Source organism: Lagenorhynchus albirostris, chromosome 13, assembly GCF_949774975.1.
Source record: "Lagenorhynchus albirostris chromosome 13, mLagAlb1.1, whole genome shotgun sequence".
Lineage (NCBI taxonomy): Eukaryota > Metazoa > Chordata > Mammalia > Artiodactyla > Delphinidae > Lagenorhynchus > Lagenorhynchus albirostris.
Window position 1 is genome coordinate 74,138,352 of NC_083107.1, and position 11,970 is coordinate 74,150,321.

Below are 11,970 nucleotides of genomic sequence, written 5' to 3' on the forward strand. Positions count from 1 at the left end.
AGTTTCCGTTTTAGAGCTATTGGTGTAATTATTTGACCAATATCTAGTTCTCCCCCAGCCTGTGATAGTCGCTGAAGACCAGTACATTAGTATCAATAGTTATGCAACAACTTTCCCCCAGACTTAGTAGGTTAAAACAGCAATTGTTTATTATCTCACAGTTTCTATTGGTCAGACATTTGAGGGCACCTTAGCTGGGTGATTCTGGGTCAAGTTCTCTCGGGGGGTTGTAGTCAACATGTCACCCAGGGCTGCAAGCATCTGAAGGCTTGACTCGGGCTAGAAGATCCATTTCCATGATGACTGCTGGGCATCGCCATAGGGCTACTCGAATGTCCTCCCAACATGGCAGCTGGCTTTCCTCAGAGAACAAGTGATCCAAGAGGGCAAGGCAGAAGCTACGATGACCTCACTTCAGACATCCCTCTCCTTCCTTTCCACAATATTCTATTGATTACACTGGTCAGTTCTAATCAGTGCGGGAAGAGGCAATGCAAGTACATGAATCCCAGGAGGAGGGGTCACTGGGGCCCACGTCGAAGGCCGTCTGTCACAGATGGGAGCCCCATCTGTCCTTCCTCACTATTTTATCTTCAGTGCCTGGCACATTGTAGATATTCAAATAATGGTTTTTCAATTCCTGAAAGAGGGCTTGACTAGGTTATCCAGAGTAAGAGAAGATGGGTACAGTGAGCCTGCCAACCCCCTTAGCATTTCCAGCAAATTCTCAGAGATAATTAAGTCCCAAACTTTGCCTTGCCCCAGTGGTCCCAAAGCATGGGTATCCATGTCCTTCTCAAAGGGGTAAGAGAACATAGTCTGGCCACAGCCCTGCCCGAAGTCAGCTGAGGCCTCAGATGTGGCTTTCCTGTGGGTGCTCCCTGAGCAGCTGTTCATTCCTCAGACCTTTGGATCAGAGGGGCAGCAATTGAGAGAAGTGGAAAGCGGTGGTTTCGCCTTCTTCTCTTGTTCCATGTCTCCTGCCCTCCAACTAGTCTGCAGCAAGGGTGGGGTGAGCTGCACACACAACTCTGTCAGGTGCCTATTTTTAGCGGCTCTGCTGGATTACAAAGCTTCCTCACCAAGGAGGGAGGGAAGCAGCTGACACTCCAGCCTGCAATTTGAATGTCTCTCCGAATGGGTCTGCCACCGAAACATGGCTCGTCAATAATGCATGGGGCTATTAGCACCAAGCTGGGGAAGACTTGCTCCCTCCCAGCGATCAAAGCTGCCGCCTGAGAGCTGAGTTGGCGATCAGATTTCATGGGCGCCTTATAACCGCTGCTCCTCCATATGAGATTATAATGGGCTGTTTCATGTCCAAGGATGAAAGCAGCAAGGATTTGGGAGAAAATCCGGCTTCCCAGAGAAATCAAAACACTTCCGTTTCATTACAAATGGATGCATGACACAGCTAATAGCTCCTCTGAGCGGGAACACGGCAGGACCAGCTGTCTACATCGGCGGCTTCTCTCGGATGCTGTGTGAGACATGTGGCATGCAAGATCAGGGAAGCCACTTGATTTCCTTATGTTCAGTGCACCTCCCAGACCATAGGGTCCTGTCTCAGATCCATAGGAGATTCACCTCCACCCCACTGCATTAGCAAGGGTTGAAGTCTCCTTGGAGGTGATTGGGTGGTTGACGCAGGGATCGCTGAAGAGGAGGTGGCCGCAGCCAGCCGCTGACATCACATCAATGGCTCCTCATTACTGTGCATGATCGTATGTCCAGCACTTTGCATACAGCACCTCTAATCCTCGCAGCAGCTGGCCGTGTATTATTAGGTCTTGCTACAGTGAAGAAACTGAGGATCAAAGAGTTTAAGTGATCTGCTCACGGCCCCCCAGTTAAGCAGTGCTGGAGCTCAGAGTGGAGTCCAGGCCTGGGCCGGTGCCCTGTACCAGCTGCTCCCGCAAGTTCCCTCCAGAAGCAAAGCCAAAACCAGTAGCAAAACAGAGCCTTCCCGGAAAAGCAGGCCTTTTCATGTGAAATGTGGTGCATGTAGCCAACATCACTGTGGCGACCCTTAGGCCTGACTTTTGAGCCTTTGCACAATCAGACCCTTGTCTTCATCCCAGGCATCTTTCCGTGTCTTCTCCAGGGAGCTCTCTCCTTTCCAGCCCACAGGAGCTGGCCTGGGTGTAGTATAGCTGAGAAGCTGATTTCTTCAGGCTACTGGCTCTGAGCCCAGGGTGGTCGTTTCTCTTCTCTGGCCTTGCTTCCATCATCTGTGAATTGGAGGTAATGCCACCTCCATGGTAGCAAGGCAGCCCGGGAGACAATCAAGATAGCTGAATGGGACTCTCCTGGCTTGTCCTGTAGATCATGCGAGGTACCCACTGTGGCCTGTGTACCCAGCCCTGCTTTCCTCTACAGTAGCTTTCCCTGATCCATCTACATCCCCAACTAGGGGAAGCTTGGGTCACATCTCCTTCTCCTTCAAGAATAACTTCCCCATGTCACACTCCCACCACCCACTCTCTCATCATCTCTAATTTTGTGAGATGAGTCCACAGGGCACCAGCTTGGCCAGGAGCCATGTGGGGCAGCATGGCGGGGGGGTCTCTCCACCTCCACCTCCTGTCTGCCTTGCCCCCATTGCACCCACCTGGGCATCAAACACAAGGAAGACCCAACAGGGCTGATGGCAATTCTGCAGACCTGGCTTCAGAGTGTGGGCAGGCTCTGGGTACAAGGACAATCAGCCCTGTCCGTCTCCCTGGCCCAGTGGACAAAAGGGCTCCTCCAGCAGCCCAGAGTCAGAGGCAGGCATCCTTGGCACACTCCGAGAATAGCTCTTCACTTGGAGAATAAGCTGGGCTTCCCTGCCTGGGCTGGAATATGTCCCTGTCACTGACCTAGAGGTAAGGTTGCCATCTGGGAGGCTCACCTACCCCACCCTCTTTGATACCCTTATGTAATTATGTATCTGTCTCTCCCACCCAACTGGAGCCCCTCAAGGGGTGGACTGTGTCTGGTGTATGTCTGTGCGCCCAGGGCCACAGAGCATCTGCACCGAGGAAGTGCTCAGGTTCTGAGTGCTACTCACAGTGGGGGGCTGATGAGGGATCCGGGCTGAGGTCTGGAGATGTGGGAGGGCATCTCAGGCAAACTTGGAGGCCCAGAAAAGCTGGGTTGGAGGGGCAGAAGGGAAGCTCAGTGACGGGGCTCTTCCTAGGGCACTTAGGAACAGGCATTTGCAAATCACAGATCTTGTGCCATTGAACAGAGCTCCAGTCACTGTCAATCCACTTGCCAGCCTCATTCTCACCTGCGTCATCTTTCTGCCTTCTGTGTCACCAGCTCCTTGCCCAGGAAGGGAAGTTGGTATATGTGCATCTCCTCCAGCACCTGCTACCCTGTGGTGCTCAGCTGGGTTGAACTGAAGACACAGCCGGGAAAGTCCATATGCTCTTGACTGGGCTGCAGGCAGCGCAGCCCCAAGTCTCATTAAACACCCACGTGGCTTTGATGGCATTTCCTGCATCCAAACCTGCCCGGCATCTAATCTAAATTCTTCCCGTGGAAATGTAAATAGCTGTTGGTTTGGTTTAGAGATATGCCAGAGTCCTCCTGTACTCGGCAGGGCTGCGATGACAGTGCTTTGCCACACTGGGCCGTAGAGCAGACACCATTCCTCCCACCTGGCCCTCAGCACCCCGACTCATCAGTCATCAAGGGTCTTGCGTGGCTTCCTTACCCTTCGTCCTGGAGCGCCCTCTCCTGGCTGCCCCAAAGCTCTGCTCCTTGCCTTCTGATGCTCCTTCCATTGGACCCAGAAGTCGCTGCGCTCACAGACCGTGCCAGGCCAAGCGCCCATGACCCACTGTCCCGAGGGCAGGTGCAGTGCCCCGGGGTGAACTGGGCACAGGCCATTTCCACTTGGCTCAGCCATCCACCTCCAGGATGCCCCTTCCATCTCTCAGACCCCTTTGCATACCCAGCTCAGAGGTTTTCTTTTTTTTTTAATTATACTTTTGGCTTACAGATAATTGTAGATTTGCATGCAATTGTAAGATATAATACAGAGAGGTCCTGTGTACTCTTCACTCTGTGTCTCCCAATGATAACATCTTGCAAAACTGTAGTGCGATACCACAACCAGGATACTGAGATACTGACACTGCAGCAGTCAGGTTACAGAATGTTTCCCAAACCACGAGGATCCCTCGTGTTGCCTTTTATAGTCACACCCACTTCCCTCTTGTCTTACCTCCTCCTTAACCCCTGGCCACCATTAACTAATCCAGTTCTGAGGTTTTCTAAGCAGCTCTCTGCTCAGGCCCCAGGCCCCTCCACCCCCCTCCTGGCCCCTGTGGGGTCCCGTCTCCTCAGCTGAGCTCCCACATTCTCCCACCTCGATCCGATCTCCTGTCTCTGGCTCACACCCACAGGCAGAGGCGGGCTTGGCTTGAGCCTTGTGGATGGAGCCCTGGCCTGAGACATCACTAACTCCCAGGAGAAACTCAGCAAGCCTGACCTCTCCCTGGGCCTCAGTTTCCTCACTCAGACAGGGGAGTCAAGGTAGATGTTCTCTGTAGAGCCCCGTCACCACCCATGGAACAGCCACTGCGAAATCCTCCACCCCAAGCTCCAATTCCCCAGCCCCAGGCTACAGCTTAGTCATCCTGAGGAGGGTGAGCTGTATCCCGTCAGAATTCTCTCATCACCCCTCCCAGTGCCCACGTGCTGAGCTGTCCATCTGCAACCCAGTGTGTCAGGACAAAGACCCTGGCCTGCAGGGAAATAACCCAATAGGCTCCTGTCTGTTCTGGTTCCGAAGCCACTTGTGGATTGAAGGAAAGGTTTTGGCTCAGTTCCCAGGGGCAGCAGAGGCTTCTGCGTTCCCGAAGCTACACCTCACCCTCGGAGCCGGGCCCTGGGCCACTTTGATGTGTGAAGGGCTTTGATTGAGCAATTAGCTCTGAGGAGAAGATGGGTAAACAGGCATCCCTTTATTGAACGTGAGTTATTCCTCCTGGACTTACTGGCTGGGGTGGCCTCCAGCTGTGACACAGGAAAGACTCTTTTGTCAAGAACCTCAGTGCAAGCCCCTTCAGATACGGGTGTGTGCAGGCCTCCTTTCTCTCTGGAGGGGCGCTGGGACATGGAAACTTCCAGGGCCTGGGCTGTTGGCTGTGTTCACGATGGGCAGTCCTGGTCACCTGCCCTGATGAAGGGGCCATGGCTCTGACAGGGTGACGCTATTTATCTCTTCCGAAGGAATGTTCATTCGATGTCTAATAATTCCCTTCAAACCAGTGGCACAGGGCTGTCTGCACCTGCCTGGAGCCAGCCTGGAGCATGTGTGCGCCCACCACCACAATCGAACTCAAGGGAGCTGGATGGAAGCAGCGCCCACGGGTTTGGGCATCCCTTTCTCGAGTGTTATTTCAAGGTATCTTTGCAATTGTTCTTCTCTTCCGGTGAGGAAATATGTCCAGGGAGGAAGGGACCTCCCAGTCACATGGTCCATCGTCAGGAGTGGGATCCAGACCAGGTCTGCTTGACACTGTACAGGCCTAACCCACTTCACCTCAGAGGCCCCTTTCATCAGGGACTTCACTCAGCCTTGCTTCCCTTTCAATACTCAAGATTAAAAAAAAAAAATTAGTCCTTCAAGTGTCAGTCAAATGCCCCTTCTTCCAGGAAGCCTGCCCGTTCTGCTTAGCTGTGCCAAATTTCTCTCTCTGTACCATGTAACCCTTTGTCCCCTTCCTGGGCTCTTTTCACACGTATTGCTATAGAGTTATTTGTACACTCAATTTTGCCACCTGGAGCTCCCAAGAGGGCCCAAACAGTGTCTGATTCTCTCGTCCCCAGGCCCCCTTTCCCCCCATAAACACTTCCTTTGAATAAGTAAGGGTAGCTCACGCTTCCCCAAGGCCAAAGACAAGGAACTAAGGGTTAGGGACTTTAAACCATGATTCCCTTCACCTCTAGGGAGGCTCCAGCCAGGGGACTGCTGTATAAAATTACTTGAAAGAGGAGGAGAGCGTATGGCACAGGTGTGTTTATCAACGCTACCCACAGACTGCTCTCGGCTCAGGGCAGGGACCTGGGGGGTTGTCACTAGCGGACTCCCCTGGTCTCCTGCCAGAGTTCCATTTCCAAGAATGAGCTAGTCAACAGCTTCCTAGGATTTCTAAGAATAAATGTGGTGGGGTGGTCACTGCTTTCTAGATCACTCACTGTTTTAAGGGAAACACACTGGTCTTTTCTGCATAATCACAGCCAACCCCACAGGCTGAAATCACAGAACGTTCTAGGCTCATCCTCCTCTTTGGCTGGGGGAGTGGAACTCAGAGTCAAAGCTGTGCCCAGAGCAGTGAGACAGGCCTGGGCTTGGACCCGAGCCTTGAACTTTGGGACCTACCTTTCCAGAACGAGGCTCAGTTACGAGCAGTAGCATGCGGGCTGGGCTGGACTCCAGCTGGAACCTCCCACATGTGATTCATCTGTCTATGCCCAGGGTGCCCCAAGCTTGGCCCTGGCCCTGCACTCTGTTAAGGGCTGAGGCCCAAAGGATATGATGGCCACCCAGGCTTTCTGGGGGCTCATGGTGCTGGCGAGAGCAGTCACCCCAAGGAGACCACCCCTGGGACTGTGGCTGTGGCACTAACAGTGAGGAAAGTTCCCAGAGGTGGGAGCAATCCCGAGGCTATGCACAGGGAGTGTCTACAGAGGGGTAGGAGGCGTGCGGAGATGGAAGCAAGGCCTGGAAGGATGGCCGGATCCACAGGGGGACAGAGGAAGTGTCTGCATCCAGGGTCTCTTCTGGGATGTGTGTGGTCCCTCTGGAGTCCCATCATGGAGTGTGGGAGCTCGGGGTTGGGGCAGAGGTGGGTGTCTTCCGAGAGGGCCTGGGCTCTACTTTAGGTCCTGCCAGTACCCTGGGGGCTGGGGCCTCCCCAGTTCCAAGCAGCCCCCCAGCTACATGACTCACTAAGACTCCTCCCCCCAGCCCTGCCCTCTGTCCACAGAGACTTTGACCTTGCAAACAAATGCCCTGACCCCTTCCAGAGAATGACATCACCAAGTATGCCCTCTGTCCTGTCTGACACTCCTAGAAGTTCAGAATGTCCGGCAGACTGGACATTGCCCCCAGCCTGGGGAGCTAGATGGGTCCTACCGCCTCTCCTGCCTGGGTGTGGAGGAAAGAAGACAGAATCTGGAGTCCAACAGATACCATGGGTTTAATCCCTGGTTCTGACACATATAGAAGATGAGTTGACCTCTCTCAGTCTTAATCTCCCAATCTGTAAAATGGAGATAACCATGCTTATCTTCCTACTTATATTGTAGGGAGATCAAGGAGAACCACCTGTGAAGGGTCTGGTGCTGTGCCTGGCATGCAGTAGGTGCTCACTAAATGTCAGTTTCCGGTCTTTCTCCTCCCCGTCCTAAGCCTTTTTCCTCCGATGAGTGGCTGGGAACAGGAGTCTGGCTCTCAGGACCTCTGCTGGCAGCCGGCCCTCAGGGCGCGTGGCCAGTGTAGGCTGCGTGACCACTGTGTGCTGGGAAAGCACGTCTCCGGACACTGAGGGCCCAGTGCCCAGGCCCACTGTGTTAGCAGACAGAGGCTATGAGTGGAGCCGTCGGAGAGATGGAAACCAAGATGCCCAGAAGGGGAAGGGGCCTGGGACAGGCTGTTTGTGTAGGAGAACAAACAAGCTGCACGATAAGTGTGGGTAGCACGCGGGTGAGGGGTGCAGCCGGACCAGCGGCCTCGACTGCCAACTGGCCCTGCATAAGTGTCTACGCCCTGGCCTTTCCTGGGCAGAGCCCAGCTCTCTTTCATAGTCCGGGTCCTGCTTTTGATCTTCCTTTTTTTTTTAACTTCTTATTTTGGAATAATTTTAGATTTAGAGACAAGTTACAAAGACAGTACAGAGAGTTCCCATACACCCATCACCCAGCTTCCTCTAATGTTCACATCTTACATAACTGTGGAACATTTCTCAGAACTAAGAAACTAACTCTGGGACAACATTATTAACTAAACTACAAACTTTACTCGAATTTCACCAGTTTTTCCTTAGTGGACATGAATTGTCCTTTTTTCCTGTTCCAGGGTCTAATCTCGGCTACCATGATGCATTTGGTTGTCACGTTTCCTCACTCTCCTTCCATCTGTGACAGTTTTCTGTCTTTCCTTATTTTTCATGACCTTGGCAGTTTTTACTTTTTTTTTTTTTTCTGTGATACGCGGTCCTCTCACTGCTGTGACCTCCCCCGAGCACAGGCTCCGGACACGCAGGCTCAGCGGCCACGGCTCACAGGCCCAGCCGCCCCGCGGCACGCGGGATCCTCCCGGACCGGGGCACGAACCCACGTCCCCTGCATCAGCAGGCAGACTCCCAACCACTGCGCCACCAGGGAAGCCCCCTTTTTTTTTTTTTATTGTGGCGAAATATATACATATGACATAAAATTGCCATTTTAACCATAAACGGGCAATTCAGCGGCCGTAATTACATTTACAGTGTTGCATAACCATCACCAGTGTCTATTTCTCAAACATGGTCATCATGCAGACAGAAACTGTGCAACCGTGAAGCAATAACTCCCCATCCTCCTCTCCCAGGGATCTCTTGAGAGGCTCAGAGGGGACCCGCCAGCCCAGCCTCATGCCCAGGAAAGAGGTCTTGTTGTTCCTGACCGGAATCAGTCCTTCTAGACCCCAGAGCTGCACAGAAAGGTCTGTTGCGGTCACTCTCTCGGTGGCACCCATCCCTGATTCTTAGCACATCGAGTGCTTGCTAAGGACGGAGAAGAGTCAAAGACCCCACCTGCCCCTCTTCTTCTCTGGAAATGGTCCTGCCTTGGCTTTCTAACAAAGGCTGAGATATCTGAGATACGCCTTCCACACAGCCGCCAAGAGCCCTCCTGCTGAGGCCCGGGCAGCCTGTGCAAGCATTTCTCTCCTGGGGGCCGACGTGGGGCTCTCCCTGCAGAGCACCCCACACAGAGGTTCCCACCACCCCCCAGCTCCAGCCCTAGTGCCCATCATTGCTGCTCTGTGCAGGAAAGCATCACTACTGCAGCCTTACTTTGGGATGCCCTCCTCAGCAGGCTGGCTCCCACGTATAACTCCACAGCCAAGGGCGTGCTGAACAGGATGGCCCAAAAGCCAGCTATGTGTGCCAAGGGCCCGGTGCTGTGCAGATCATCCTCTGCCACCTTATAACACACCTGGAACATCAACGTGCCTGGCTTCCTGCCCCAGATCCGGGCACTCAGGACCAGGCTGCCCCTTGCCAGACTCCTGTCATCAAGCTCCAGCCACCTGTCCCAACACTTGTATCCTCCAGCCAGACGTGCTTGCTGCCCGTGCACCAGCTGGCCTTCCTCCTGTTGCCTGCTCCTCCCTTGCCCGCCTGTGGCTGGTTCCAGGTGAGGGCTCCTTGGGGGTGGCCCATTAACCCTTCTATGCCTGGCTGTCTGGGAGGAGTAGCTGTCATGTCCCGAGCAGCTTGGTCTTGGTCAGGGGAGAGCTGGACCTGGGTCTATTCTTGCTGATCCCTGGAGCAGTGGTTGTGCTCCCTGCTCAGCAAGGGAGAGCCTCCCCCAGCCCAGGGGGGTCTCCTGGACCCTGGGGCCTGCATGCAATGCTATTTCTCACCACTGAGAGGGGCTGCTGGATGGTTAGCCCCTCGGGGCCCTGTCAGTCACAGTGGGTCCAACACAGGTCGCATGATCCATTCAGCACTGTTCACTGATCCCAGGATGGACAACGGGGACACAGAGCTAGGAAAGCCAAGCCAGCCCTTGTGCTGTTTGATGGCTTTCTATGCCACAGACAGGGAACCAAGAGTCAGCGCAGGCCCATATTCCAGGAGCCCCTGAGGTCCCATCCTCAGAGAGATCCCGGCAGCCTCAGCTTTTTTTTTTTTTTTTTCAGCCTCAGCTTTTGAGTCACAATACCTGCCCCCCTGGCCTACCAGAGCCTCACCCTGAGCAGATGGCTCAGTGGCTCAGAATACAAGCTTTGGAATCACCAGCTGCTCATCTGCTGTGTGACCTGGGGCAAGTAACCTAACTTCTCTGACCCTCAGTTTCTTCATTTGCAAAATGGAGATAAAAATTCCCATCAGTGGGGATCAGGTAGGCTTAGCTCGTAGAAGATGCCAAAAAAACCCACAATCCTTCTGGAACTCCTCATGGCTTAGAAGACAGAACCCCAAACTCCGGACCTGTATATTCAAAGCCTGTATCTATTGGAACTCAATTTAACTTTCCCAGTACAATGACCAACTCATCCCAGTTTCCCCAGGACTTTCCTGGCTTTAGCACTGAAAGTACTGTGTCCTGGGAGGTGTCTCAGTCCCAGAAACCAGGACAGCTGGTCACCCCATTTTCTAAACTCCTCACCTACAAACCCCTGTCATGAGAGCCCAGGTTCTGCACACCCCCCAGCACGGTCACTCCTTCTGATCTCTGGCCTTCACCAATGCTGTCCCCTCCACCTGAAATGCCCTTCCTCATGTTTACCTGTCGAAAGTCAATGCAGTGTTCAAGGCCAGCTCCTCTGTGAGGGCTTCCAGTGCCCGTGCTAGAGTCAGACCCCCTGCCGCTGTCCCCCATGGCTCCCTCTGTGGCTCTGACACAGCTCCAGCTACCTCCCTCTCCTCACGGAACGGTGAGACACAGGGAGCAGGCACAGCTGGTGTTACACTCCTGTACACAGCAGGTGCTCCATAAATGTGCTTCTGTCACAGCCTCCTCCCACCGGCTTCACAGCCCCACACACCTTGTGCATTTGCCCTAGGAGGGGAGCTCAGCAGAATGAGCCGCAGGGGGTGCTGAGAAGAGACACAGCCAGGACAGGCCTCGCCCTGGGTCAGGGGGCTTGCTCCCAGGTGGACTCCAGCCTGTCCTGACACTGCACCCCGGGGTAAGAGCCCTAGACCAGGGCACACCCGCCCCCAACAACCCGCAGGCCATCTGGCCTTTCCTCATCCATGGGAGGCGTAGTAAGCTCTCGGTGAGGATGTGCTACAGATGAAGGTGTGGGCCGTCCCCTGGGCACACGGGCGTCATTGATGGTTTCCTAGGGGATTAGGTGGTGAGTGTAGGGCAGTGGGGATGCTGAGTGAGGGGTCTGGGAAAATGGGGTCCCTCTAGCACCCTGGACACAGGTGCAGACACCTGGGGAGAGTGGTAGAAGGAGAGAGGTCCCAGGTGAGGGGTGGCACCTTGCTCAAGTCGGGAGGGCCACAGGCCATGGGAAGAGCTGTCCTCACCGGTGCAGAGAGCTGCTAACGGCGTGGGTCAAGCACTCTTTCAAAAGCAGGTGGTAGACATCTGAGTCTTCTACTCAAATCCCAGAGTGGCCAGCCAGAGACCGAGGACGGGCCCAGGACAATCCTAAAACGTCGATTGGACTTTAGGGGAGATGGTGTGGGTGTGAAGGGAACAGATGCAGGAGGGGAACTCCTGTCCCAAACCTCACATAATATATGTGACGTTTGTGCAGCCTCACATCCAACAGGAAAGGGAGGGTGGATGAGGCCAGACCAGCAACGGGAAGCTGGGCCGCACTGTGCAGCCCCACCCCGGGCAGGAGTACAATACAACGCAGGGCAGGGTAGAGGTGGGTGACCCCAGCTGGGACCCAGGTGTCCTTCTTCCTCTGGGGAGACTGAGCTTTCACAACACGGCTCAGCGCCTGGTGAGGCAAACAATGGAAGCTCCTGGCAGCCTGCAGAGAACAGGGTGTGGTGCCTCGGGCACCAGTGTCCCTCTGTGACGAAGCCTGAATTGGAAGGACCACAAGGCGGTGGAGGCTCGTGAGGGGTGGGGCGTATCTCCAGCAGCAGCTACACTTGTTCTCGGTTCTGTGCTAGGCACTGTACTAGGTACTTCACTTGCATTATTCATTCAACACACGTTACTGGAGGCCAACTAAGCACCAGGGGAATGGCAGTGAGCGCTGTCAACGTGAGCCCTCTGTCTTCTCACTTA